Source organism: Serinus canaria, chromosome 3 (assembly GCF_022539315.1).
Source record: "Serinus canaria isolate serCan28SL12 chromosome 3, serCan2020, whole genome shotgun sequence".
In the NCBI taxonomy this organism is placed as follows: domain Eukaryota; kingdom Metazoa; phylum Chordata; class Aves; order Passeriformes; family Fringillidae; genus Serinus; species Serinus canaria.
This window is the reverse complement of record NC_066316.1, coordinates 79,673,962-79,699,800: the sequence shown is the minus strand read 5'-3', so window position 1 is coordinate 79,699,800 and position 25,839 is coordinate 79,673,962.

Below are 25,839 nucleotides of genomic sequence, written 5' to 3'. Positions count from 1 at the left end.
CCTGGCTGCCCCAGGGTGTTATTCTCTCCCATTGATCTCCTCCCTCTTCCCAGTGACTCTAGTGATGATATCAGACAGTATTCTGGGATAATAGATGATTAGATATGATGAGATATCATCCTATTCTGATGATGTTAGATGGTATTCTCCTTTCCTCTCCAGCTTTCTGGGTGATCTAAGCCACACACGAGGTTTCAGCTTCCATGTGTGTGTCCAGGGCATTACATTTCCATCTGGGCTCCTTTTCTCCAGTCTAGGATCTGACTGCCTCTGAAGCTCTCTGTTTATCTGTAACTATTTACAAGCAGAGGGATAGTTAGGGGAAATTAATGTCATACAAAGCAGGCAGCAAACACATGTAAAAACTTCTCTCTGCTCTGTCTGGGCTTCTTCAGCCTCATGTTGCTGACTGGAGTTTTTAAGCCTTGCTGGGACAGCAATGGGCACTTCCTGTGATTGAATAACAGCTTCTGACACAAGCAGGGAGAAAACCTGGGGTGAAGAGTTACAGGCATTATTGCACCCTGTCACTTCTGATGAGAAAAAAACAGTGGCAATCTGAAGTGCTGTTGGGAAAGCAGGATACACACAGTGAAAATGTGTGTGGTGTCTTATTTTCCTGTAGATGTGTTCCAGCACCAGAATGGGAGAGGAAACTGTTGCTGTGGGACACAAGTGAAAGCAGCAGCATTCCCTGGTGCATGGTGATATGCTGTGGCAGTTTATGGGACAGGGCAATATGAGTCCTGCTGCACTAGGAGGGCTTCTCTGCTGGGCTTAAAGGGAGTAAATAAAATTTGTTGGTGGCACATCTGCCTGACAGGCACCAGGGTGTTCCTCAGGCCTGGCTCCCTGCAGAACTGGCAAAGTGGAGAATAATATTCTTCTTTATGTTGTGAAGTGCATTCTTTTACTGGTGGGATTTGGCAAGAGTCCTCTGCAAAGGCCAGAAAAGGCTATGGTGGGACAAAGCAGCAGCCCTGTAGGAGCAGCCTCTAGGGAATGTTTAAATATAAGCAAAAAAATGTCATGGCAGCTCTGCTTTTTTTTGACTCAAATACAAAAACTCTGATCAACAGGATGGACAGCTCTTAAAACAGAAAAAAGTGGCAATCATTTTCCAGGAACACCCACATAATACGTTCTTTTTCTTTCCTCTCTTCTGGGAAAGAAGAAACACCCCAGGGAAAATAAAGATTATTCCACTTAAGTATATTGGAGGCACTTTCTAAGAAGCTGGAAGGTAGTGTACACTATCTGGAGTTTGGATAATAGCCATTAACATTCCAGATAAAAGGTTTAGAAGGAAGGCAAGTCTGCAGTCAAATATTCAGTTTCTTAACTGGGTGACATTGATTCCTTCTATTAAGCACACACTCTTCAATGACTGCAGCTTTACCCACCCAGCTTTTTCCCTGCCTGTTTTAGTGTGCAGGATGCCTGGTGCACTCTGATTTTGTAACCTGGTTTTTGAATTTATTGTGACCTTGTGGACTCTTTCCAGGGCCAGCACTCATCTTGGATCAACCTTGGCACCATCTTTGATGTTCTTTGCTTGCAGAACCAAAGTTGCTCGAGCTACCAATGCTGCTGTGCAAATCCATGCTCAAAATGAGCCTTCTTTCCAGACTGTCAAGAATTCCTATGGAGTCTCCCATTTGCCTTTGTCTGAGCAGAGGTGACCAAGCACAGATTTTCAGGAGCAGCTGAAGAAGCTGTATCCTGACTGGCTGCTCAGCTTGCAGAGCATCTGCTCTCTTACCACAGGAGATGTCCACAACTGCACAGAGGCTCTTCCTGCAGACACATTTTTGTGCACTAGAATCTGTGGTGATTCAGCCACTTGCTTTCGTAAATGAGCTTGGTGAATTAGTTAACTTTATTTTAAATGAAGCATGCCAAGTGAATCCACCAGCTTCAGTAACTCTTACTAATAATAGTACTTTTCCTTTATTCCCCTGGCTTAATATTAGTAAAAAATGACACAATTCACTGCAAGTATTCAGCTTAAAGTCCACAGATACAGTGTGGGGAGTTTCAGCCTGGATGAAAATTTTCCAAAGCTATTAGCACATGAAAAACTGCTTTTATGATGGAACCAGAATCTTAAACAGCATAACCAAGGCACTGCTACAGTTATACAGTTATATCTGGAGACAACCATTCTCTCTGAGTGCAGTGGTTTAGTTGTACGTTGCTCAGCCATGGATAACTCCATCTGTGGCTCAAAACCAGGAGACTCATGAACAGTCCCCTAAGCCCTGCAGCATCTTGGGCAGATAGACTCAAGACAAGGGAAGGTAAAGAACATTTACTTCTTCCATACTGTGTCCCGATCATCACTGTGGAACTGATTCTCCAAGATGAAGATATCCTAGAGAAGGAAGCCCATGGGAGGAGCAGAGTTTCCTATTTGACATAGGAAACAGCAGCCACAAATTCCTAATTTGGCTTGAGTTACTGCTGTGATGCTGGAGCAGCTCCATTCCCTGAGGTGCAGGTGATATTTGTGTGGATGCAGATTTTAACCTTTTTAATCTTTACTTTGTTTCCGTTTTCAAAAGGCCACAAGATTATTTGCATGATTAGTCAATTTGAGTAGAACAAAGAGCAGGCAGACACCAAAAGAAAGGAAAAACAAGGAGTTATCCTAGGGCCACTTCTGCCATCCTGTAAGACTGTATGACAGCAGAATATGAGAAGGGAGGTGCAGGGAAACATTTCTTTCTGATAAGTACATTCTGCAACACTGAACTTTCCTTTGCAGAGGAAAGGAAAACACTAGTAAAGATACATTCTTTCCTCCTCTCTGTTTCCTTGGTGAGAATTTCAAGGAAGCAAACTGCTGTGCGGCTGCTTTCTGACACCAGGCTGAACAGAACCATGATTGCACCAGCACTGCTGCAATGGCAGGCTTGCAAATGGATGGGGACTTTCCTCTAAGGCTTAAGACTTCATGCATGTCTCCCATCATGACAGAGCTCCTTGGAGGGTATGTGTTGAAATTCCTCTGCAACGTCTCTCAGGCTTCTGGCAGCATTTTACTTATTTTCAGTCTTTTTTTTGAGCAAGAACTCTCTCTCCACCAGTAGCAGGTACCCCAAGCATTTGATTCCTATGAAGCATTTCCAGAAATGCAACATCTCCTATGGAGTACTTTTGTCTCAATCCCATTATTCACTTCCCTTTTCCCACTGATGTATTTGCAACTCAGATACCTGTCAGGGAATGGCTTTGTCAGTCTCTGCTCTGCACCATGAAGTGGGGGCTGTGTGCAGGGCTACTAGTCCTGGCCTGCCATCATCAGAAGGGCTTTGCAAATCAGTAGGAACAGAACATACACATTTTGTAGGCAGGCTGGAAAACACTGGATTGACATTCATGCCAACAGCTCTGCCTCAGAAACAGAGTGAACAGGAGCTCATTGGTGGGTGGGGTTGTGAGAAAAACATACAGATTTGATGGCAGGGGGCAAAGCAAACAGTCTAAGGAATATTAGTGTTCCCACTGATCTTTAAGACTTGGAAATAATACCGCCTTTCATGACACAAGCATTTAAAGAGCTACAGCTGCAGCCCTGCTCTGCGTTTTTTGGTCACCCTCAAGATATTGCAACCAGTGTTGCAGCTGAGATCTGTCTCTCAGACTTGCTGTAGTGACTGAAATGGCCACAGGACAGTGGTGACCAGAACATCTGGTTTTGTACAACCAGGAGGTGTGAGATCGCTGCCACTACTCCTCAGTGCCAATGAGTAAGTAAATGTGATTGCACTAGACCCAAATGCAGAGGACCACAACATCACTCGTACAGAAGATTTAAGTTTCAGTGTCATTTATTCATAAGTTCACAACTCTTTCAAAACTTGTTTCTTTTCAAAGATCAGTAGTTTTCAGATCTAAACTGACAGGCAGCTAAAAACTAATGTACCTTAAAAGAAAAAGATGCTTGAATCCGAAATACCTAGCACAGTGGTGATTTGAACAGAAAATCATGAGGCTAGTCCAAATGAAGGTCTTTTAAGAAACTTTTACTGGAGCTGTGATTTTTTCTTTACAAATCAAGTAACTCCCACTGAAGTTTTACAAATGAAAATATGAAACCCCTGGCTGTCAAAAAAAGATTAGGAATGCATAGCCCTAAATCAGCTCTATTTGGCTGGTAAGTAGAACAGCAGGATTTTTACCCTTCCATTTTTTTTTACACAACTCATATCTGTGCGCTGTAATTTAAATGCAGAGCTAATGCTACCTCTGCCAGGATGTAGAGTGACAAAGATGGATAACAGGATGATGGAGTGTTGCTTCACTGGAAGGTTTTTACAGTCCTGAACACCCAGCAAAATGGTCTTATTGAGTAATGGCAGCAAACATTCCCCAATCCATATTCATTTAATTGTAAAGTTGACAGTTCTGTTTGCATGCACTGTAGTGCAAAGCCAGAATATACACTAGAAGCCAAAAAAATGCTGGTCTTTTGCATGAAGCAGAATGGCAAAACAAAGTCTGAGATTCCTGTTGTCCTTATATCTCATTAGCAAAGGTGAATTAGTTTGAGCATTGGCTCAAAAATAGTGGACCCACAAACACTGTTTATTTTAGCTTTCTATTAACAGTTATAAGTTCACAAAACACATCCCATGCAACAGCTGCACATTCTTAACATTAAAAAGTAACAATAGCCAAAGGGCTTTTTTTCTTTATCATTGCTTACTGAACTCAAAATGTCAAGTTAGAAACAGGACTGGTAGCAAATAACAGTCATTGTCACATACAGTGAAGTATATGTGACACACAGCACAGAAATGATGCTTCCACTCAGTATTCCTGCATGTACATCCAGCAACCAGTGCTGCTTCAGCCCATCCCAATGGGAACACACAAGCTTCAGCTGAATACATGGTGACAGTCTCTGCATTTTAATTTCTGTGACTGTGGATCAGATTTCTGATGAGTATTAAGATTCTCTCATTAGCATGGATTGTAGGAACAGCTTTATTTAGTCAGAAAAGCCCACCAGGTTTGGTGTCTTCTGTCTAAGAAGTGGGAAAAAGTAAATGTCTGGAATATGAGTAATAAAAAATAGAAACATGTAAGATGTCAACACCACCATGCCCAGCCCCCAGTTGGTTGATGCTCCAGGAGTTCCAGACAAATTGTATCTGGTGTATCTGTTCTTGGATTTTGTCTCACTTCAAGTATAAATTCCTATTACTTCTTCTACTGCTTGAATAACAGAGAACCAGCTCATTGGAATGTCTTGTTCCTATCTCCTACAGCTTCATTTGATGCCCTCTCATTTCTTACAGGGACAGAAACCACTCCACCCCTGTCCATCCATTCTCCACCAATCTTTTGCATTTTTACAGTCCTCTATCATAATTACCCTTCAGCTGTGTCCCACTTGAGAAGTCCTGGCTCACTCACCTGCTCTTCACACTGAAACTGTATAGATCACCCTCTTCTCAACCCCTTCCAGTTGCCACTGCACCTCCCCTGAGCCAGAGGGATCAGAATAGCACAGAACAGTAAAGACATGTGAATCATGGGCTTATGCCAATGGCATGGCACTGTTCTCCATTCCTTGCTTCCTCTCTAACCTCGCCGGGGTTTAGGATGTTTTGAAGTCCTCTATGCTGTGATTCTCCCCCAGTTGTTTTCCCCTTATCACAGAACACAAAGCACTGTACATTTCTATTTGAAGCTTCAGTGCTTCTTTCTCCATCACAAATGCTGCCAGCCCTTTAGTAATGTGGCTGGGACAAGGATTCAGTCTTACCATCTCTCAGGGCAGCACACTTTGAGGTTCAGGTCTCGCTACTGCCCTGTAAATAGTATTTCCCCACCTCAGCAGCCTAAGAGTTCACAGGACAAATGGAGTCCATGAAGCATCCAATTCACCACTTCACAAAGCCATTCCTTCATCCCCTGATCAGAATGCACCATGACAAAAAGATTTTACAGCTGTTTTCTGGAAACTTGTCATGGTGTCAATGTTCAAAGCTTCATAGATCAGTTCAGTCCCACTGCTCAGGGCTGCCTGAAGCAGTTTTGCTATTCAGGGCCACAGAGAAATTAAGCATCTCTCTCTGTCAATGCAAAGCTACCTCTCTCCTTTACTCCAGGGTATGGCACTCTGAGCTGCTCACTCCTCTCATCCATAAGCCCAAATCCACACTTGGCCCCTGGGAAGCAAAGGGGCTCCCTCCACCAATACCATTGTGGTTTGTCACTCACAGTGGGACTTGGATCAAGCTGATCCCTGAGCTCTTGTAAGCAGCAGTGCCTGGTTGTCAACCTGCCACAAACAGCCTGTAAAGCATTTTAAATAAAAAATGAATGATTGCGTTAGCGCTCTGCGTGAGCAATTCTGTGGACTCAGCACTCCAATAAATCACTCACATACAGGGTGAGTGCAATGCTCAGGAACTGGAGGGAGGTTTGCAGGTTGCAGAGAGACTGAGCACAAAAACCCTCTCTGGAAATGCGGGGGGAAAGGTGGGGGGTGTAAGAGGAAGGGAAAAAACAGGAAGAATAATTACAGGTCCTGCATCTCTTTAATAAAGGAGGAGATTTTCAATATTTCAACCGTACTTGCATAAATTAGAAACCTATCGGTAGAGGATAATTGGAGCAGGTTTGTAACTCACCAGTCAATGTAGTCATCATAGCATGAAATCATGCTACAAGGCCAAAAATATGTTTTGCTAACCATCCATTAAATCTTAATCTGAAGTTTTGCAAGCCATTAAAATTGCAGAGAAACTTTCCACTTCAGCCAAGTAAATCAGGAGCAATGAAGCTTCTGTGCTTGCAGAAGCAATCCTTGGCGAGGCAATCAACTCAGAAATGAGCATAAGGTTCTGCTCACTCTTCAAGTCCCATATTTGTTATTTTATTTTAAAATTAATATCATTCTCACAAAAGGTGTTGAACTGAAAGAGCCTGGAACAAAGCTCAGAAGTAATTAAATGCTGGCTTTAGCTTTGTAGGATCTATTTATCGACTCCTCTCAACATGTCTTTGATCTGACTTGAAGTAACAATGCCTCAGACAGAAGGTACTCAATTTTCTGACTTTCCTAAATGTTGTTCTCTCTTCTGAGCTTACTGGTGCTACCTTAGTGCACATGGACCAGGCAGCTGGCAAAAAAGGTAGTGCTGGTTCTTACTAGCTCTTGAACCAAGGCAAAGCATTCTGGTCTTTAGATAAAAATCCAGCCACTGAGCTACTGAGAAACCTCTGCCTCTGCTTTGGAAGAATCAGCAGAACCGAGCACCACCAGCTGTAGTGTACCTGAAAGTGGTTCTGGATGAATTGGTCTTGGAGAACAAGATTATTTCTCTTTGAAAGGTCCCTCATGCCTGCAATGGGACATGAATAAATGACTGAGTTTTCCAGGTTTTGAACATCCAGCAGCTTCCAAAGAGTTGGGGGGGGGGGGGTCTAACTTTTTAGGCACCCATTTTCTGAAAGCTTTTTCCAAGAATCTGTTTCACTCCCACCTCCATCGCCTTCAGTTAGCAAAGTGTGAGAACCTGACACGTAGATGACAATGGAGCTGAGCTACGGCTGAAGTGATTCCTTTAATTCACTGACATTTCTGGGACAGTGAAACTAAAAATGTCTGAACAGTCAGAAGAAGAACTTTTGGTTTGTACACTAATAGTTTCCCTTGTTCTGCTTATGCAATTGTCATTGTTTATTCTGATTCCCAACCCGGCACTTTGGAGTGTCAAGGGATGGTGAGGCCCACAAACACTGCCCTTTTCCCTGCTCTGAAAATACAAAGAAACAAATGCACTGACTGCAGCCCCTCCAGTGCTTGGCTCCCCTAGCCAGGCACTCATTCCTGTAGATGCTGTGCTGACAAGAGCATCACATTTTTGCAGGGAGCCTGTCACAGGAGAGAGAAGAGCTGTAAAACAGGATGCCTGAGCAGGTCCCCTCTCCCCCTTGCTGCTTGCAGCCCTCACAGATCTTGCTGTAGTGATTCATCTGCATCCACTGATGCACATGGACATAAGCTGACCTCCCTCAAGTCCAGGTTCTGTGATCCTACAAAGTCAACCAAAGGAAAGAAATCTCCAACTGCAAACCACAGCTGTGACCTGGTCTCCCAAAATTCAGTTGTATAGCCTGGCATATAAGCACAAAAAAAGTGTACCTAAAAGATGTCCATGCAAAATAGAAATATTGTAAGAAATGCTTCTAAAATTTTAGGAGGAAAGGTTAAAAAATAATCCAAATATGTAATTTATGTATTTTAAATTTTATATAAGTTACTATCACAGTGAAATAGGCAAGTTTTAATAAGAGATATTGTTTTGCTTGGACAAGGAAGAGATTTTAACATTTACCTTTTCAGTCACAAAAATCATGTAGCCACAGGTTTTGTGCAGAAATTTTTCTGGTCATGCTAAATAGGGAGGCCATGTGTACCTCTTTTTTTCTGCCAGAGTCACTTTTTACTGATGCTTTCCCACTCAAAGTCTTGGCGTTCTGACTTTGCAAAGCCTTTTAACTCCTCACATCCCTTGCAATATTTTTTGATAACACTATCTCCTTTACCCTGGATCAGCACATTTTATTCAGAGCCTATCCTCACCCTGCACACAAATTCTCTCCCTCCCTTGCTGAAATAGATGTCTCACCACCCAGTTCCAATGCCCTCAGAGCCCATCCAGCCACATTTGCCTGTGCATGACCAGCAGCCCAGAAGATCTGCAGAAGCTTTACAGAAGCAAGCCCCCAGCTGCATCTAGGAGGCTGAGGTGGGGCATTAGAATCACTGCTGCAGAAGAAGTAGAATATGGGATCTGGGTTAGGAGCCTAGAAGGATAAAGTGTTAGTAAAGTGTTAGCTTGCAGACATCCTCCAGGGAATGCACATGAGAATAAGAAGGGGAGTGTATATATTTAGAAAGTGACCTGGAAAACATAATTCATGGTTTCTGTTGTGCCAAGACCAAACTGAACCAATGTAAATGTTTGCCCTCTCTTCCTTACTGCAGATCAAATGAATGCCTGGCTAATAGGGATTTGTTTTTCAGATCTGTATAACTGCACAATTCTAATTAAAATTCCAAATTTATTACTCACTTGTGCAAAACCCCCTGAACAGCCTTGAGACACGAGTCCTGTAACTGAGTTATGTGAAATTTCACACCCATTACCCTTTTTGCCAAAGCAGTGTTGGCTAAAGCCCTCTAACTGGGTTCTAGAACCCTGCCTTTGACAAAAAGATGTGCTTTGCTCCAGCCAGCAGCTGCATCCTACACCAAAGACTGCTTCAGGAGTTCCCCAGCTGGCACTGGCTGATCAGTGGACATTTGAGAAACGTTCTTCTCATGTTAAACACACAGCACTTTGTTTAGAAATTATTATTAAAGATGCAAAATAAGGAGTTTATTCCACTGAGGGGAAAATGGTAGGCATTTAAGTGGAATATTAAAAAGAATTACTAAAGAAAAACAAGACCATGGAGAAAAAGGGATGAGGAAATAAAAGAACCTTGTAGGATATGCCATTAAAAACTGTCCACTTCAAGCTTTATCTCCCATCTTTCCCTCGTCAAAGGTGGCTGCTCTTTTTCAAGGGAAAGGGAAGGCAGGCTCCACATGCAGACCCAAAGTCTCTAATTCCCTTTCATCTCCCTCCCCAGGCTGGAATATCCTGTTCTATTTATCCATTTCTTATGAGTCCCTGCCTTCTTAGATCCTCTGCCCCAGCAGAGCAGCATTATATAGTGAAGGGAGAGCAGGTTCCCATCCTGTGAAAGTTAACCTTTCATTTGGTTTTCCTGCTTGGCATGTCTTCACAGGCTTTATTTTTTTGCTTCTGCAGCTTTTGAAAAGCATTGTGTAAAACCTCCAAAATCATAAAATGTGAAAAACATCATCATTTTTTCAGGCTCAAAATATTATTGCCAAAATAATAGTGTCTGGAGCATTCATGCATGCAAAGTGCCAATTTTTCCAATCTGAAAACTTTTTATTTATTCACTAGGTTAAAAGCCATAGAAATTCAAAAGTTATGATCAAGATCTGCATTGCAAGTTTAATACACAGGTAGTTATTTTGAAGATAATGTAACCTGTGATAAAAAATTGAGTGAGTTCATAAGGAGTAAATCACACCAGAAATCTGACTGTTGTGCTTGAGGAAATTATGAAAATAAATGGGAAATAGGAATAAGGTTGATGGGTTATTTTGATTTTGCAAAGCATGTGAGAAAGTGGCATGAAATCTACAAAGTGATTACATCAGGATTGGCTAGAAGATGAACAAATGGTTCCAAAGAGATTAAAAAAACTGTAACAAGGGATAACAAATAATTTTCATGATAAAATGTCACTAGCTGTGTGATGAGATACAGAAAAAATACTGCACATTTTGACAATATTTCAGGACAGCATTAGTCCATTAAAAATCTAGATTTTGATCCTCTTTATGGAGCAAAACCAAAGAAAATCCCAGGAGACACTTTTGAATCTATGGGCATAATAATCACATTTCAAATCCAAGAGGAAGAGAGCTGGCCATGAGAAAGAAAATTTAGGATTTTAAAACAAATCAGAAGTCAGTTTAATTTCCTACTCTATAAATATTGCCATTGCCTTGTAAACAATTTTTGCTGATGATCCAGAAAACACATTCCACGTATAGGCAGCACTGAGATGAGGAGGTTTAGCAAAACCATGCAGCTCTGAAATGATAATATAATGAGGATCAGAAAGAGCATAAATACTAAGAAAATTAAATCTACCCTAGAAAAAAATTGGGTTGCTGTAAAGCAAGGAAGATGAAAAATTACAAACCATCCAGAGAGCTAAAACAGCAGCGAGGTAAAGCAGGGAGGGGCTGGTGCAAGCTGGGGCTGTGCACACTGACACACAGCTCAGTGTGGGCTGGGACTCTGCACACAATCTGTCCAGGTGTGAAACTCTGTGCTTGAGTTGTATTTGCAAGCACAATGAAGCCCTGGAAAAAGCAACAGAGGCAAAAACTTTTTAAAGATTCTATGAAAACTATCTAAAGGAGCCAAAACCTGATGTGGTGTCCACTGAATAGAAAATGGGTTTCTGCTACCCATCAGTCTAAAACCCAGTTTATTTATTCATGGAACAAGCTGCCTTTTCCCATTTTTTTTCATATTTTTATGTCCAGCCTACAAGTACTTCCCTTATGTCACCCAAAGAGTGTTTAAATGCTTTTACTTGCGTTTCCTGCCTGTTGTGAAGGCATGCAGAAAAACAAAACAGAAAAATGGATGAGAAAAAGTTGACTGAATCTTTCTGAAACTCTAGACGGGCTTCAAATGAGAAGAGAGCAAGGTTTTCACTCTATTTTTATTTCAGTTGGAAACAGCTGCTCACCCTTAATTGTGATTCTGATGAACACAGACAAGCATGACCTGCTGAACACTATTGGCCCTATAGTATTTTCCAGGTCCTGCAATTATTAATATGTCAAACAATGGGATGTTTGTGCATGAAGAAGAGATGCAAAAAAATATTTCCCTAGAGTAGGTGACTGCCTACAGGCTGATCTGATTTACTGAATTGAGAGAATGGCACTCTTCTAAAGTTGTTCACAGTTAGAATAACTCCTACCCAGATCATCAAAAACATGTCCTGCTCAAGACAAAGAATGCCCCCTAGGCACAGATATAAAAATAATATATTATTTTTATCTACTAGCAAGCTGTCTTGGAGTTTGGAGTTAAGTTAGGGCCATACCATCACTAGGAAGGAGTATGGTGTTTTCAGAGAGGCAACAGAGTGTTTTACATTCCTAACTGCATGGATGTGAGAAGATTGGAGACTTTCAGAGGGAGGAGAAGAAGAGGAGGCTGGGAAGAATGAAGAAGCACAAAACTGTCTGAAAGGTCAGATCTTCTGGACAGGGTACCTGCTGAACACAGGACTCAGGGGGATCTTACCAATTCAAAGCCATCCAAAAGGATAACAGTTGTTCCTTTTAAATCAGTTCTGCTCATCTTGTTACCTGTCTAGTCACCATTCTCACACAGAAAGGGTGGCCACAACTAGTGCATTAAGTACCCTACACTAACTCTGCAAAGATGCCAATAAGCATTTCTGGACACTAAAATATAGGCTGGCAGAATGGCCTACCAGGTTTTTATCTCCCACATATCAATACTTAGAAACATTTTCAAGTCCCACTTCAACCCCTGGGTGCAAAAATCTTCCGTCACTTGCAATGATACCAGAGCATGAGGACTCTAGCCCACCCACTGATCACTGCTCCCCTGAATGTTGTATCTCAAGTGTCACCAACAGCCACAGCAGACTACAGACACAATTTTCCTTTCTGAGTGTCATGAATTAACTTCAGAGACAAGATGATATCTCATCAGGCCGTTGTTTTCACTCCACTGACAAGACAGGGCATTCCAGACTGTTTGCTTTCCATTGGAAGCAAATGGATGTCTTCAAATAAAGCAGAAGGCAGTGCTTGGATGAACAAAGGGGGCATTGCCCTGAATCTGAGATATTAAGCATCTCAATGTTAAAGGGACAATGTATACAGTAATTGCTCATCAGATTTTCTTGGAGACAGCTAGGTGAGCCATGCTTCAAGGTAACTTTAAGCTCTCAGACTTCCATCAGAAATTGAAAAATATATTCTGGGAATAGAATAGTGTTTGCCAGTTGTTCTTCAAGTAAATAAAAAAATAACAATGCTGATATACATTTGGAAAATTTTCAAAGTAAGACTATTAATGAAAATAATCTACAAAATAGATTTGAAAAGAAAAGACATATTTTTGTACCAAATGCAACATGCCAATTTCCAATTCTTGATGCCTTCTGGCATAGTGCAGCCTATATCTATGTTGTCACCTCTGACCCAGGAGCGTTCATCTAAAATTCCTTTTGGGAAGGATCATTGGACCATGCAAAGTGACATTACTTGTATGTAAGAGAAAAATATAATCAAGGAATCATCTGTATCAAAATACTTTTCTGATTTTTTTAGATAGAATAAATATAATTATCACCAAGAAAGTTAAACTAAATTATTTTCTCAGTGACAAATGGCATATTTCTAATATAAAATACTACCCGACTCCTTTATTTATTCTCCCCACAGGTTTTCATCATCATAAATCTCTTTTAAGCCAAACTGCTCCTTAGGTTTCATACTAAGAAAAGTTCAGTAATTACATTATCTATGGGATGATTCATATAAATCAAGCACTTACAGATCCTACTCTTAATGCCCACATATATATAAAAAGACCTTACATATTTTACAGAGATGTGGAGTTGTAGATGGTCCATAGATATGATGGCAGAATTCACTATAAAACAGAGAACATAGGTGTAATATTTCAGACATCCAAGGGACCCATTAAATAATCCTGGCTTATTTCTCAAACAGCTGTTGATAAGAAGTACTTAACTTCTTAATTAAAAATTTGCCACTGATTACAGCTGCAGCTTCCTACTCAGCATGATTGAAAGGGCACCTGATAATTATTTGAATGTGAACACAACTGCCGTGGTCATTCAGGAGCACAGAAGGGTGCAATGTCACTGCTGCTGACAGCCTTGGTGAAAGAGGGGAATGATTCTGAGTGTCTTGGCACATTCCCCATCCCCTGCACCTGCCTGGACAGCTCAGGAAAGTATTTCAAATATGCCACAGCACTATCCTCTTTTCTAAAAAAAGAAGTACAGCCCAAGATAATGTTATTTTCTTGTTCAGTTCTAAAGATATTACATATGGGCAAATGTAATAGTTTGTTGCCTATTGGAGCAAAGGAGTGCACTTCAAACTCAGTCTCAGTGATATGATGAGGAGGGGCCACTGGAGAAGAACTGATTGATGAGTAAGTACTAGGCAGTAATCAACATATCATATGCATTTCACGTAAAATCACATCATCATCCATGAAATCTGCCATATGCTGAGGTGGCTTTTTTTTTTTTTTAAAAAAAAAAACCCTAACCAAATGAGAGAAGTTTTAAAGTCTCAAACTGTCATTTTAGATGTTATCAAAGATGGACAGAAGGTTCCTTTGGGGATAAAGAGAAACAGCTGAGATGCACAGAAACTTCTGTTATTTGTGTCATTTTTGAGAGGCTCTGCTTCTTTGAAGACAAAGCAAAACAAAAATCAAAAGATGAAACAAAAAGCAACAAAAAAGACAACCAGAAAAATCAACAATAAAGAGAAAATTCATTTATTCATCTCCATGTCAGAAGATTTCTTATCAGAGGAGGCATGCCTTCCTCCTTCCTTAAGGAAGACAAGCCCAGGACCGAACCTGTCATCCTTCTTGAGTCCAGGCAAGTTCATGTCAGCTCCAGATCATGTAAGAAGGCTTTGTTTTTAGTGCCTGCCCTAGCTGTAAGGTTCACTGCAGTGTTGCAAAATACCAAACTGGTCAAAGGCACCTTTTGAAACAGAAACCAGAAGCAGAGGAGATCTGGAGTTTGGAACACCAAAGGAATATGATAAACTGTCTTAAAGCTTTCATCCCCAGCTGATACCTTGAGCCATTTCTTGCTCAGATCTTGAACATCTCTTAAACAGACTTTCAGGAGGGAGCTCTCCCATGGGGTCACAAGCCCTGCCATGTGGGCTCCTCTCTCCATGGAGCCACAGGTCCTTCCAGGAGCCTGCTCCAGCCCAGCCTTCCCACAGGGTCATCACAGGCTCCCTCAGGCCTCCACCTGCTCTGGTGTGGGTTCCTGCAGGGGCTGCAGGTTGATCTCTGCTCCAGCCCATGGTCATCCATGGGCTGCAGGGGCACAGCTGCATCACCCTGGTCTGCACCACTGGCTGCAGGGGAATCTCAGCTCTGGCACCTGGAGCACCTCCTCCCCTCCTTCTTTGGTGTCTGCAGGGCTGTTCCTCTCACACAGCCTCATTCCTCTCTCCAGCTGCAGGCTTTTGGGCAGTTTCCTCCCCCTCCACTTCTTAAAAATGTCACTACAGAGGTGCCACCACTGTCCCTGGTGGGCTCTGCCTTGACCAGTCTCGGAACCAGCTGACACTGACTCTGTCAGATATGGGGAAAGCCTCCGGCAGCTTCTCACTGAAGCCACCCCTGTGTCCCCCTTGTTACCAAACCCTTGCTACACAATACTGATACAGCACTTCATTTATTAATTTCTGGCTTCACAGTCCTTTTTATCAGTGACAACTTCAGCACAGTTTCCAAGCTCAGCAAGGATGGTTTTCTGCTTTTAATTCATTCATTCTTATTTACTTAACTTTAACTGAAATGTATGATATACATTTTATGGCATAAGCAGAGTGTCTTTCAACAAGTTAGGTAAGTGCAGGTCTCCATCCAGCCAACAACCCAAACTGAATGTTCACAAAGAAGCCAATGTTACTGAAAATCCTGCCTTCTCACCAAAGAAACAGAAGCCAAAATCTCATTTTTTCAGTTTGTTCCAGGATCAATGGCTTGGTGTGTCATGGAGGAGCAGACTAGATGGGCATGTGGGACCTGGAATGTACCGTTAATCTTGAAGGGGAAAGGTGAAGAGCAAGAGGGGAATGAAAGGAAGGGGATGGGGAAGGGGAGGAGGGAAGGTAAGGGAAGGGGAAGGGATAGGGAGTGGAAGGGAGTGGAAGGGCAGGTGAGGGAGGGGAAGGTGAAGGGAAGGAAGGGGAAGGGAAGGGAATGGAAGGGAAGGGGAAGGGAAGGAAGTGAAGGAAGGTACAGGAAGTGCAGGGGGAAGGGAAGGGAATGGGGAAGGGGAAGGGAAGGGGGGACAGGAAGGGAAGGGGAAGGGAAGGTGAAGGGAATGGCAAGGGAATGGACTGGAAGGGTGAGGGAAGGGAAGGAAGGGAAGTGGAAGGTAAGGGAACGTGTCCAGTGGCATGTTGAAGTGTCCCTTGCCTTGACGGCCTTTCCTTGCCACTTCCTTTCCCTTTTCACCTTGCCGTGGCAAGTTCCTTTCCTTTCCTTTCCTTGTCGCTTGCCTTTCTTTTCCATTTCCTTTCCCGTTCCCTTTCCTTTCCTTTCCTTTCCTCTGGCACCAGCCAAAGTACTCCTGAAAAGTAGAGGTCCCTTGGGAGATAGGAAATTTACTGGGTAAAAGGAATGCTACAAAAGCTCAGCTGCTTTAAGAATCTTATTTTGCAGATAGGCTCACTAGACTTCAGCAAAGAGAGTAAATCATTATGGAGTAATTAAAAGGCACCTCACACATTCTGAAATGGCACATGTGAAGTGTATTACTAAGTTATACAACAGCATAATCAGCCACATGGGAACCCCTATGAAAGTCCAGCTTTCAAGAGGCAAGTAAAGGCATAGTCATAAGACAGACATGCATACAAAGAGGGTACTGCATGGTCCCCAAAAATTGTCTTTTGGGAAATGCCATTTCACCACTGAATGGCTATTTTGCCTGGTACTATTCATTTTTATAGGTTGAAGCTATTAGTGTAGTTGTGGGAATTTTTTTCTTAAAGAGGTGGTGATGAGTCACCTGGTCAATTTAACACAAATGAGAACTCACTGGAGGCTTTCTGAATGGTAATGCCTTCCTAAACTCAGAGCTCAATTAAGCAACTGAAGACTGATTTCCTTTCGGAGAACTAAGACACAGGTGGAAGTAAGAAACATGGTTTGGGTAGGAAATTCCAGCCAAGAAATGATATTGTAGATCTGGAGTTTAACAGGGAGCTTTAATCAGTCGGGAATAATGTTTTTATACAACAGAAATGAGAAAGTTTTATGTAAACTTCAGAGGCAATGCCCACCCAGCAGAGCACAGGTTTGGGCACCCAGACTACCCACGGGTCCAGGCATGCAGGGAGCTGCAAGAAGGTGTTCAGGATTGTCTGAAAGTCCCACCAGGAAAACTCCTGCTCACTACCAGGTTGTGCTGCCATGAAGAGGGTCAGGAGTTCAGACACTCATCGTGCCTCATGCTGGTCCATTGCCTGTGCCAGCCCACAGCCTCCCCTGCACAGAGGAGTGGCCAGGAGCACACAGGAGGTCGTGCCAGGTTCCCTGCTGTGCACGCCCACAGCTCTGCTCTGGTTTCGGCCATAGGACAGGCATCTTCCCACATGAGGCCAGAAAAAGCTCTGACAGTGCTCCTGGGATTCCTTTCCCTCTTTTCAGTCCTGTGACATCTCACCAGCAGCCAGCACAAGAGCAAAGCCAGTGTCATGCTGCATTGACTCTCCCTGCACCAGCAGCCACAGCTGGTGCTGCAGCATGGGCTTGCCAGATCTCCTGGGAGCAGCCCTCTCTGAGCCCTCAACCCAGGCACTGGTGCTTTGGACAACTCAGAGCAGGGGAGACTACACAAGAATTATCATGTCTTCCATGCTAACATGGTTTTATTAGTGTGTTCTCTTCAATAAAGCAAAATCTTTCTTTGAAGACGGTTTGAACAACAGGATTTTGTCTTTTAAATGGGCTGTCTTAAGGCTGTGGGTGCACATCTGAAGTAGTTTCATCACATTTTGAGAGAGATATTTATGCAATATTTTCTTACTAGTTTTTGGAAGCTTTACCAAACTTACTAGCTTTGAGGATTCCCATACACAATTCATTTTCTTTTCCTAATTTTCTTTGTTTATGTTAGTTGGATGGAATCATACAATTTTTAAAATGTACTGACTGCTGCTATTTGCAAGCAGGGCATAGAGGACTTATGGAAAAACTTGCTCTGGAGGTACAAGTAGAGAACTAGCAGTTGGTTTACCAGGTTAGCAGGAAGGTTCCTTTCAGCTGAGAGGCCAACTTTTATAAGCTGTCCTTGTTCTGCCAAAAAGTAGGCTGGACATTACAAAAGAGACATGTACCAAGACTGGAAAAGCAATTAATACTTGACAGATACCTTTCTGGAATAGCATATTTCCTGATGTCACTACCTCTGCATTTGGGTGGGTTTCTAAAAGAATTCAGTATTATTATCATACATTATCACTCTTAGAAAATGCTAAAACGTGGTCTCACAAGAGCTACAGAGCACATGCCTGGTTCCATTTTGAAGAAGAGACCCTGGGCAGCCACACTATGAGACTGAGCCTAAAGGGGCAGCTTTGATGCCACTAACCTCAGGGAGAAGGAACTGCATTCCCACAGCATTCATTAGGTGTAATGGAAGTGGAAGCATAGGTTAGAAAGAATGAAGAGACTGAAATAGCACATGAGAATAGGGGGGTTATTTTTACACTCCAATGCACATGGAGTGCCCATTAATTTTAATAGGAGCTTTGCACTGCAATTATTAATAGGAGAACGTGGCCCATCGTATTCTTTTATGGCACTCTGGCCATGCTCAGTGACATTGCAAAGGAAGGCTGAAGTACTGTTGACATAGGGGGAATGGAGAAAAGAAATGAAGAAGCTGTAGTAGAGAGGTTCCTATAATATAAACCAAGATTGCTTGGGAAATGGAACTGGGGTTGAGGTCTCTAAGACATCTGCCCTAAGAAGAGGAGGTCAGGCAAAGGGATTGTACCACTGCAAGTTGCTGTAGAGAGCCCCATTTACTTTTCTAGAAACAGCAGAGAAATACATCTGAAGAGATAATCCAGCTATTAAAACACCTAAATATTTCAGGCTGTCACTAACCTGAAAACCTGATTGTGTTCTTTTGGGCTTAAGGCTGCCAGAAACATTTAAAAACCTCCAAGTGAAGGATTAATGGGTGCACCATTATCATGACAGATGCTGAGTGAAACAAACCAGTTCTCCATACAAGTCTGTTGGGATGGTCAGCAGAGTCTAAGGGAAAATTCTGCCTTCCTCTTCCAAAGCTAGGAAGTGGTCTCAGCTGACACATTAGGAATCTGTGTCACCCTGCCTTGCTGCATGTCCTGTGTATTAATATCACAGCAAATATTTCTAGACTATCACGATGGCATCACCAGGGACTGTGAGCTAATAGAGCTACATACAAAAACCAGTCCCAAAAAGCTAAAAATATTCATAGACTCGTAGAATGATTTAGGCTGGAAGGGACCTTAAAAACCCATCACTAGACCAGGTTCCTCAGAGCCCCATCCAGCATGGCCTTGAATACCTCCAGGGATGGGGCATCCACAGCTTCTCTGGGCAATCTGTTCCAGTGTCTCACCATACTCACAGTAAAGAGCATAATAATGTATTAGGTATAATATGAGTTTTGCATGTAGCTCTGTAAATTCATAAATAAGTATAGACAAGATGAGGTGAAGTATGACAGTGAGGCAACATGTCTGGCTGCAGTCCTACCATGCTGTTAACTTCACTTTTATCAGTTGCCTTTCCTACATGTTATGAAATGTCAACACTTACATAATGTTAGAATCATATTTTTCCTTTGTGGACCTATTTTTCATTAAATTAAATGCTTACAAGCATCAGTTTAATTTTCCTTCATTACAGACATTTTCCTTAGTATAACAAAGAGCTAAAGGAACATAAAAAGTAAATTATTTCTAAAATCCTATTGCTTTTATGCCCATTAACTTTGGCTCTTCTGATTCAGAGTAGAAGTTAAGATTTATTGAGTGACATCTGGTTAATTAAACGTCTATTTCCTATGGTGTGCTACAGGAATCACAATGCAGAAAGTCAACATTGAGAGAGTAATTAAAGTGCACTTAAAGAGCAGACCTAACCTTGTAGTTCACTGTAATTAGAAACAAAATGGGAACAATGTGTTTAGAGAATTACCTCCTTTATTAGGTTGCCATCAACAGAAACCTGTTTATATATTTGAATTCTCATTTTGTAAGCTTCCATTTTACTTGTACCCATCAGTGTAACTTAATACCTCAGCATGGATGATTATATCAGAAGTCAGCAGAGCTCAGTTCTCTTTTTAACACATGCTGTCTCAGGGGCACTGAAGTTACTTCGGTGTGCATCATCTCTCTCTAGGTTTTCATTCCATTTTTTTTTGACTGCATCAGCTGCAGAAGGTTTAGGAAGTTACCAATAGTATTGCAGTCATTGGTAAATACCTGTTAGAAAGGGTAAAGCTACCATATCACCAAAATACACAGTGGCCTTCCCCTAGGTTTCTGTCAGGTTGTGCTTTCAAAGCCTCAGCTGCTTTTTGTGAACAGCAGATTTCCAAGAGAATCTGGCACGTTGTGCCTTGGCACTGCTCAGTTTGCAGATGTGGAGGTGGCCATCCAGCCCTTCCCCACCAGGTCCCACCTGAGCCCTTCTCTCAGAGCAGTGTCCCCCAGCTGACACCCTCCTACCAGCACAGGGCACCAAATCATCTGCCAGGCAGGGAAGTCTGGACCCTCATTTTCATTATAACTGACATGAAGGAATACTTTGAAATCTTCAACTGAGATCCACCAAAGTGACCTCCTTATGTTGGTCCAAGGATTCTGAGTCTTAGAGGGCTTGTAATGTGCAGGAAATGGCCAGAGAACAAATTCTGTTTCAAATCTTCTGTGTTTACAATGCTACTGTAAGTAAAGTTCAAAGTAAAAATTAAGATATAAAAACAATTCAGCTAAACCTAAAATCCATGAAGTAGTCTCAATAATTTTTGTTTTCATTGATGAAGATAAATCTATTTGGGCCTTCTGCCTAGGCTACCTAATGTCATAAATCTCTTCAGCTTGCCAGGGTGGTTACAAAAAGAGCAATTACAATGTCAAATATTATGGCTTAAAGGAATGCAGAGCAGGATTTAATAAACATTTATATAAACAAATGGCATTTTTATTCCAATGAATGAGAAAAATTCTCTTTTATTTACAAAAAACACGATTGTAAGAGGCAAGGCAATACAAGGCAGAGCCTTATGTGTGAGATGGAGTACAGCAACCCAGAAAAGTATGCTTGATCAGGGCTCTGGCATGGGATTGCTGGCAGGAGCTCCCATCTGGTGTATCTGTCACAGGCACAAGGATGACTGCAGGGCTGAAATGCCATCCATTTATGAGCTGTGAGCCATGTCTGGAAGATCAGAAATTAGGCAAATGAAAATTTCTCAACAGCCTGATTCACCTAACTTTGGTACCTACTGAAATGAATTGGTCAGAAGACCTTTCTCCTTTTTAATGCCTTTATTGAAAATCAGCTCAGGTGGGAAGAATCGACAGGTCGCGCTCACGCCGCCGCTGCTGCCAGGAGAGGCACGCAGGAGGAGGAAAAGTGCAGCTTTGTCCACCAGTTGGCAGGCAGAGCTGGGGATTCCATCCTCACCAGAGCACCAGGAGATTTCCCATTTAATGTTTGACATTTGAGCTCCTCTGTCCAGCCAACATCTTTAGGTTATGGTGAGGGGCAAAAAAGGGTCCCAGAAGACTCCAGACTCTGTTCCTCATGTCCAGACATCACCCCAATCTCTCAATTCTGTGTTGGCTCTTTGTTTTTAGGGGTCCCTTGTTAGGTTTGGTGGGGGGCCTCGCTGGTGGCATTCTGGGTCCAAGGTTATTTGCATGCCAACTCTGATGTCCCCTCCTTTCACCATCGGGGAAGATGCCATCCTCCTGGCAGCAGGCACGGTGTACTGACCAAAAGGGGAATTCTCAACAATAGGGAGTTAATGACCGACCGACTCTTACCAGGTGATTGCAACATGAAGCTAAGAAAGAACTCTCCTCTGCCAGAACTGGTTAAACTTGTAATTCTACAACCTTTAAAAAAAAAAAATGGGTAACCCTTTTTTTCACTCACAACACCTACCTGAACAAAGAAAAAACCCTCAAGGTGAAGACTGACAGTGGAGGCATTTTACCTACCCCAGCTGCTGCCACCATGTCATATGTTTGTTTACAAGAGCTCTAAGGATTCAGACAACATGTTTTGCTTCAGCAAAGCATCTAGGTCTTTATTTTAACCCTTTATCTAAAAATCTTGGTGACAATTCCTCCACTTCCCTCCCACTGGGTCTCCTGGGTCAACTTGTCTGGAAACCTCTGTACCAACAGTTTTATTATGTAGACTTACACCATATGGTTCATTTTATATTACTAGCCTCAGCTCAGTTTTACATGTTGATTCTCTCTTTGATATGTACCAGCTCCAAGTTTTCCATGGTCTGTCTTTCTTGATGGAAGTTTTGCTACTTGTGAAATATTCTTTAAGAACTGTTATTTTAGAATTAAAAGAAAAAAAAAAAACTGAAAGTAGCAATAGAAAAAGAAAAACAAAAATCACAAATAAAAAAAAAACCCACACACTATTTTTCCCTAGAACAGAAGGAATGCCATGAGTTTGCTTACACCTGACATCGGACTTTGGCCAGGCACATGTCCTCTTCCTCTATTCGTCATTTTAACCTTGCAAAGCCCCTCTTTGGAGGCAATTGTCCTGGTTGTTCATCGTAAATCAAGCACCACATCAGCCAACAGCACAAGCTTCAAAGAGCTCTTTTAAATAAATTAGTGCCACAATAACTTTCTTTGCAACTCGTTAGCATTCCCATTTCAGGTAGAAGATAATATATGCAACACATTAACACTCTTTACAGAACCTTTATATTTCTTTTTAACTGAACAGGCATGAGAATGCATCTAGTTTTTCCCCAACTCTGCAATCTAATAACTTACTTAGCACACTATTACCAAATTGTACATTACTTTTATATTACCTTTTCTTGCAATTTTGCTTTCAAAATTGCCATTCTGTCCTTTTCTCATTTCTCAGAAATGCTTTGCACTCTGCTAGGAATTTATTCAAACAAACATCAAGACTGATCCAAGCACCTGGATTTTTTTTTTTCTCTTTAGCAAGTGTAGGAAAAAGTGAATGAAACCAGTAAGGTTTACTCCCAGTGTTCCAAATGTTTCCAGTGACGGCAGATTTTGTCACCACCTCACAGTGTCCATCACAAAACAAACAGCTTATAAGTTGCTTTGTGCTGATCTCCACCCTGTCTTAATGGTCCACTAGTACTTCTTGTTACACCCCGAATTTTACATCTTCCCTGGAGTTGTTTTGATAATATACACAGGAATGGAAGAGCTCATGAGGCATAGAGCAGCTCCTTCATATCTCATCTCCCTCAGAATATCATCAGCAGCACTATGTCTCTGTTCTTCTCCATATCAGACCACCATGAAGAAATCATGGAGGGAACAATCTTTCTATACACACATCTAAGAATGAGCTGCTGCCCTGAATATTGTCTGGCCAATGATATATAGTGAGTATTTGGGAAAGAACTCAAAGCCAAAGCAATATAATTAAGTTCTTATTAACTGCAATTTTACTCACTGTTAGCCAAAACATCAAATCTCCCATTTTGTGATCACAGGAGTGATCACAAAATGGGAGATTTGTGATCAATTTTAGGGCTCAAATCTCCCATTTTGTGATCAATTTTAGGGCTCAAATCTCCCATTTTGTGATCACAGGACTCAGTGAATTCAGTCTGGGGCTCTTGGCTGACATCTACCACACACAGAGTGCTTCTTTCCACAGAGTGCAGTCTGACTTTAGAGACTTGGAGAGGGACAAAATCCATTGTATACTCAAGGGCATGTCACCATTTAACTGAATTCCTGCATCTCATTTTGATACCCTGAAGTTCTCCATGTGTTTTTTCTACCTATTCCACGGCTTTGCTTGGAATCTTAAAGTTTCTTTTCTCCCATGAGAAGTCTTTCCAGGGAATGAGGAGCCAAGTTGCACTGTGCTGGATGACTTCCATCTTGCAGACACTCTTGCCTCCTCTGTTGTGGCTCTTCTTGTTCAGCCAGCAGCACTTTGCCACATGGGTACTGCTCACTTTTTCTCTGCAGGCAGCCAAGTGCAGCTTTATCAGACTTTGGAGTGAGTCCTCTGCCAGAAGATTGGTTAAATATGGTTTCTCAATCCATGCTGGGCAGGCAGATTCCTTGCCACCACTGTGATGTCAAATTTAAAGGGAAAAAAAAAGAAAAAAAAGGAAAATACTCATCTTTAAGTCAGATGTGAATTGTCTGAGGCCCCAGAACTATTTCCTGGCTTGTAATTATGGTTTAATGTAAATGCATATACATTTTAGCCATAGCTGCGTGCCTGCCCTAAGCAAGGGCTGAGTTAGGATTGCACACATCTGCTACTCCAAACCTGCCCCTCACCTACTGAATTTCCAGATGTGTGATGCTGTAAATGCCAGCAGAGTATGGAAAGGTGCCTCTCTCAGGATACACAGGGAGCATCTGGATGAAAACATTGGTTCAGTCCTCCCTAGAGGATATGTGCTTCAGCTACTTAGGTCTTTTGCAAAGGGCAGGAAGGATCTTGCCATAATCATGTCTGCAAGTAACACATGAATTTTAAGCAAACTCCCAAATCAGGGGCAATTGAGGTGCCTTTAGCTTCATTTTGATATTCTTAAAGTGTTCTCATTAAGAGTATTTAAAACTAAACAAATATTTCCAATTTAGCTCAGTTTTATTTTCATTCAATATTAAATGTTGAAAATCCAATATGAAGTTGGAAGCAATGTGTTTTCTCTTTATTCTTTCCCTTTTCTCTCTCTATCACCATATGCCTGTCATTTTCTAATTTAATTATTTTTTTCTCCAGTTTCTCTGATCTTCTAAAAACTTTCTCAGGCTTGAGTATCAGTTTCAAGGGTGTTAAAATAGCAATTAATCACATTTTTGATTTTTCTCCTTCTTCCTGTGAGAATTTTTGAAATTGGAAGAAATCTTGAAAAGGTAAGAAGTCAAAAATAGAGTAAGAAAAAAAGAGAAAAGTCCATCTGAATCTAATTAATCTTATTGCACTCGGTAAAAAAATGTACATGCAGATGGAAGTTGTGTAGGCTGAGATGGAGAGAAGTTAAAAAATTATTGATTTTAAAAGATCTGGTGAAAAGCATCACCTGGAAACAACTTAAACAATAAAAACTAATCTAATATCATTTGAAAAGTTGCTTTCTTCTTTCAATAACCTTCCATTGCTCTAGAGGAACAAGAACTACTATATTCCAGTAGAAGGCATAAGCAGAAAAAAATATAAATCTTCTGAAGTCATCCTTGAATTATTCATTTTAATTAGGGGTTTTGTAAAAAGAAGTTCCAGAGGGAACAAGAGTCACAAAAGCATCTGTTCATTTAAAAAAAAAAAGAAAGAACTGTCTGTGTACAGTCACCAAGAGCTCTATTGGAGCTCTTGTGTTTCACATATCTCAAGGTTTGCTTGACTTCACACTTCACTCAAATTGTTAGATTTTAAAAGAGAATCTACTTCTAAATGAACAATCTTGTATTCCAACCACCTGCTAGAGTAAATATCAAAGCAGTTGCCAGTTTACCAAAATACTCCAAATGAAAACTGTAGGTGTCTACAAATAGGGAAGTGAGACTACTACTATATTTGCATGTAGCAGAACAGGAAAAAAGCCCAAGCACAAATCTAGGGCATGAAGATAAGTAGCTAAAGCAGACTGGCATTTGTACTAGAAGGGAGGTACATCTTCCACAGGGTGCAAGTCCTGTAACCCCTGTGCCAAGACAGGAAACAGCATTATATAAACAACATTATAGACCCCACTGCAATATTAGAATATTAGTTTAATACAACTGACAGAGGCACAAGAAAGAAATTAATTGAATTGTGTTGATTTAAATCAATTTAGAGGAAAGAAACCATTACAATCTCATAAGTAAAGGTTATTCCAATTACAAATCCCAGCATTTCATCTTTTTAGGAAGGGATTACATGAATCAAGAAGTATTATAGGAAAAAAAAACCAACAAAATGATGGTGGGAGCATAATGAGTTAAACTGAAATCTCATTAATGAGGAAGAGAAGCAGACTGCATGATAAGTTGTTACTCCAATACAAGAGAAAATGAGGCAGAAGCACAGCAAATAAAACCAGGAGAAGCTTGGTGTGTATTGAGTTTTAAATACTTACAAGCTAAGAATATACCTT